Consider the following 5,000-nt stretch of genomic DNA (forward strand, 5'->3'; position numbering starts at 1 on the left):
ATATATTTATATATATATATATATATATATATATATATATATATATATATATATATATATATATATATATATATATATATATATATATATATATAATTCCCCCCCTCAAAAAAAAAATAACACATCTTCCTCAAAAATAAAAATAAAAATTAAGTATTACATGTAAAAATGTACACACCACTATATAAATAATTCCAATAATTTTTTTTAAGACCTCTGCAACCAAAACATAGAATACCCAAAGTGAGAAAAAATAAAATCATAACATCAGGTGTACATAACATTATCAATAACCTCCCTCTGTTTGCCGGAACTACGTGCTTCTTGGGCGGAACAGGGGTAGGAATAGATATTCTTTCATCCCTTGATTTTACTTGTCCGGGTTTACGGCACAATTTCGCAACACAACTCACTACCACCGTTTCACCATTCTTTTAAATCACTACAACACTTGCCCTTGCAACTTTCAACCGGTGGTCACTAGCCGTTTTCCCGAGAAAATCATTCATCTTCCCGCCCTTCTCTTATAACATTAAGTATAAGGTATTCACATTTACATTTTCTCTAACACTGCCTATCCTCAGGGCTGAACTTTAATCCTGCAACCACTTGCCATTCGGGAACCGCCCCGGCCCTAGCAACTAGGAATCATATAATTACATGAATAATACAGCATCCGCCTGACATATCTCATTTGACCTATTTAACCTCTAATTGTTTTTAGGTTCACTCAACAATGTTATACGTATTTCCGCACTCAGCAAAAATTACCACAACATTTACGTATAAATTTAGCATCAACATAGCACATTGTTATCATCACGTTTGTTTAAAACACGTCGAAAAAAGAAATGAGGTCTGTTCAAAGAACAACAACAGCAAGGGGAAAAAAAATTCAACTCATCAAATGAGGGATATCACGTATGCAGGGGTAAGGAGGAACACTTTTGAAAAATACCTCTTCAGGCACCACATTTATGTGTGCCTTATGGTGTTCAGACCATGCACCGCTAACAATGCTTTGTATCACAACTGTGTTAGACTTAACCATCTTTACTCGGTAGGAACCCAAATACGCTGGTTCCAGTTTGTGTTTCCTAGGTTATAATCGTTTTAAATACACAGGATCGCCCACAAATACTTTTACCGGTGCTGTTTTGAACCGACCATCATGATTTGAGCTGGGATTTTCATTACCTCTTTTCAAAAACCTTTCAGTGGTGTTCATTACTCTCATCAAAATAGATTTATTAAACTTGCACGGTATTGCTCAGTTGAATAATTTTGCAATTGTTGCGAATTAATGAGTACCGTATAGGGTAACACAGGATCCTGTCCATACACTAAAAAGAAAAGCATGTCCCTGAGCGAAGCATTATATGCAATGTTGAAAGCTAGCTCAGCTGTAGGAAGCATAGCATGACAATGAAGGGGGTCATCAGCTACTAAGTAACGCAAAATTCACACTACTTCCCTATTATGCGACTCTACTAAGCCATTTGCTGAAGGGCTGTATGCGGTCACTGAAAAGTGTTAAATTTTCATCAAGTCCGTGACCGATTTCACCACCTTATTTATAAACTCAAGACCATTATCACTTATCAAAATTTTCGGGCAACCAAACCTAATAATGAAAGAGCACAGAGCCTGGGCTAATGAATTTGCAGATTTATCCAACATTGCATAAGTATGAGTGTACCGAGTAAATGCATCCACAAATACACATATATACCTATGTTGTGTTAACCTAGTAGGAAATGGTCCTACTACATCCATATGCACTCTATAAAATTTAATGGATTCCACCAGCCACTTTCTGGCTTCCGGTACAGTGTTTTCATGTTCTTTGAAACAGTTACAAGCATGACAGCTTTTTATATAATTCTCTACAGATTTTTTCATTCCTAACCAAAAGAAGGATTCACATACTCTCCTTAATGTTCTATCAGTCCCTAAATACCCTGCATACAGACTTGCATGTACAATGTGGATGGCTCGTTTAATTAAAGTGGGAGGAAGAACTACCTGTGCACAAAATTCCTCTCCCCTCTTCTCGTAAGCACAATATCAGACATCATTTTCAATAAAAAATTTCTCACGAGGCACATTCCGAAATGACAGATAACTCTCCGATTCCCCTTTTATCATTGCTCACACTCTTTCCATCCATTCCTCTTTTTTTCTGTCCCTCTCGGACTTCTTTTATATCCCAACCTCCCAAGTCAATCAAACCTGCATCGTCAGGGCATTCTTTCTGGACACCCCTAGTCATGTCCTCGGTCATCCACATAGATTCGCCATTCGTATCTTTCTCTCTCTCTCTCTCTCTCGCTCTTCTTAGTTTACTCTCTCTCTCTATCTCTCTCTCCTCTTTCTCTCACCCCGTTTTCTTAATGCCCATAGGAAGAATTTTCATCCCGTTCTCTATTCTCTCTATTTTGATGGGGGTATTCAACATTTTGGTTACGTTCTTCATTCCTCGTTTGTGCCCTAGTTGTTACTCCTATCACTGCATCCCTAGCGAGCGCATCAGCTACCTTGTTAGCTTTACCTTCTATGTGGCGAAAACCCTTTATATTGAACTCTAACAATTTCTCAATCCATCTCTCTTAACGAGATGTCAAATAATTTTTATAATCCAAATCACTTAGCAACTCAATCAACTCACCTAATAAAAAGAACCGATGCCTCTCTAGAACCCAAAGAATAGCCAAAGCCTGTCGATTGAATGCACTATAATTCTTTTCTGCCCCTTTTAATGCACAGGAAGCAAAATTAATGGGTCTCCCTCTGCCTTTATCATCTCATTGACAAACTACGTCACCAATAGCTACGCTACTCGCATCTGTTGTCACTAAAAACGGGCGATCAAATCTAGGATATGCGTGTAATTCGTTGCTAGTTAAGGTAGCTTTCAAATGGTTAAAAGCCATTTTTTCTTCCCCTCCCCAACTTATACCTTTTTTTTCTGTAAAGCATCTAAGGGCCTCGCTATCGCTTCAAAATCTCTTATGAATTTACGGTAATACCCAGCGATCCCAAGTAACCCAGCTACTTCCTTAGAGTTACGTGGCCTGGGGAAATCTGTAATAGCCGCTACTTTACTGGGGCAGGGTTGGATACCTTCTGGGGCTATAATGTGACCTAAAAATTCTACCTGTTTATAGAAAAATTTGCACTTTGACTAATTTATTTTCATACCATTACGTCGCAATGCTTCTAAAACTTTACGAATATTATCATTATGTTCTTTGGCCGTTTTCCCTGTAATTAAGATATCATCTAAATAAACAAGAACATCATGGCCAATTAAGGGTGATAAAACCGCCATCCTTACTCTAGAAGAATGACTTGGAGCATTTTTAACAACGAAAGGAAGAAAATTAAACTTAGATAATTGAATGTTAGCTATAAATGCCGTTTTACATTTACTGTCTTCCTGAATGGGTATTTGATAGTATTCAGATTTTAAATCAACAATTGTAAAATATTTGCTATCCCATACCTTCACAAGTAATTCTTCGATTAAGGGCAATAGAAATGCATTATCCTCAGTGGGTGCATTCAATTTCCTATAATCAACACACAATCTTACCCTTTCTATCTTTCCCTGGAAATGAATGGATACCTTATAAGGACTTGACCTTATTGGCTCCGCCTGCCCAGTTTCAATTCCAAAGGGAAATTGATCAATCCTCCCGTGTGGCTCATCTCCAATTGCAATTACATCAGAATAATTATTGACAATGTCATTAACTACAGGCTGATTTTCTGAGGGACATAATTTTCGCGCCTGCATAATCAAATTCTGAGTACGTTCGTCTGTGCGGGCTGGAGTTGGGGCTCCCAACATCCCATTACAAGCATTTTCACATAACTCTAATTCACACAAAGAATCACTTCCTTGAACAACTTTTATTTGACAAATTAACTATCGTTATATCAGCTCTGTTCTCTTTAATTTCTGTCAAGCCCTCTAATATCATATGTGCCCAATTGTCATGGGGTTTAACAACTACCTTGGTTCCTTCCGCAAGAGGGCGACACAGGGTCACAGATATGCTCGTAAGGGTCTGGGGGGACAACACTTCTCCTCTCTCAGGTACAGCTGTTACCCTACTTAAATGTCTCTCCGAGCTAACACACACACTTACTTTTTTCAGGACTTTCTATCGGCAAAATGTACCCTCCTGCTTTTACTGTTACTGTATCTTTTCCCCCAAAAATGCAAATATTATTACTAGATATAAAGCCTATTCCTAGGATAGCCTCGATTCCTGGAATTCGCAAGGTGGGCAAGACAAAAAAATCATGTTTGAACTTCACAGACCTCACCTTAAACTGGACGATAGATGTATGGTTTAGGGGTAGTTTATTTCCTCCTGGCGTGTCAAGAACAATGGATGCTGCTGGCTATAGTAGATTTGATAAAAAAAAGGAAATTCAATAAATGAAACACTGGCTCCCGTGTCAATCAGAGCTCAGGTGGATTTATCTTGCAGGTCGATCCTAACTGCTAACATTCACACCCGGCCATTAAGAAATATGGGGCATGGGGCGATGACCTCCACTGCCATGCCGCTGCCCCCTGGTCCTCTCCCTAGTGCTGCAGGTGTGAGGTGGGGGGTGCCGATGGAGGTCCCAGTGCCTGCTCTGTCACGTCTGTTGTCACTGCTTCCTCGGCTACTGTTTGTGATGTCATGCCGGGGGTGGGGTGGGGGGGGGGGGAGGGGGAGTGTCATCGAACTCCCTCACCTCCCCCTTCCTCTGTTTCCTTTTCCTCGGACGTTGGGCAGGAGGAGGTGTGTGTGTGTGGACCAGCCTGCCCGCCATGGGCGTTTTTTGCTGGGCACTCTCGAGATAGATGACCGTAGATCTGACAAGTGTAACAGCGGAGGGATCCTTGGGTGAGGCACTCCACTCGTCGGTGCCCCTCTCCCACACAGTCCCAACATCAGAAGACTCTGCTAATCTGTTGACTCCATTCCCCCTTACCACTC

This window comes from Palaemon carinicauda, chromosome 24 (assembly GCF_036898095.1).
Source record: "Palaemon carinicauda isolate YSFRI2023 chromosome 24, ASM3689809v2, whole genome shotgun sequence".
Lineage (NCBI taxonomy): Eukaryota > Metazoa > Arthropoda > Malacostraca > Decapoda > Palaemonidae > Palaemon > Palaemon carinicauda.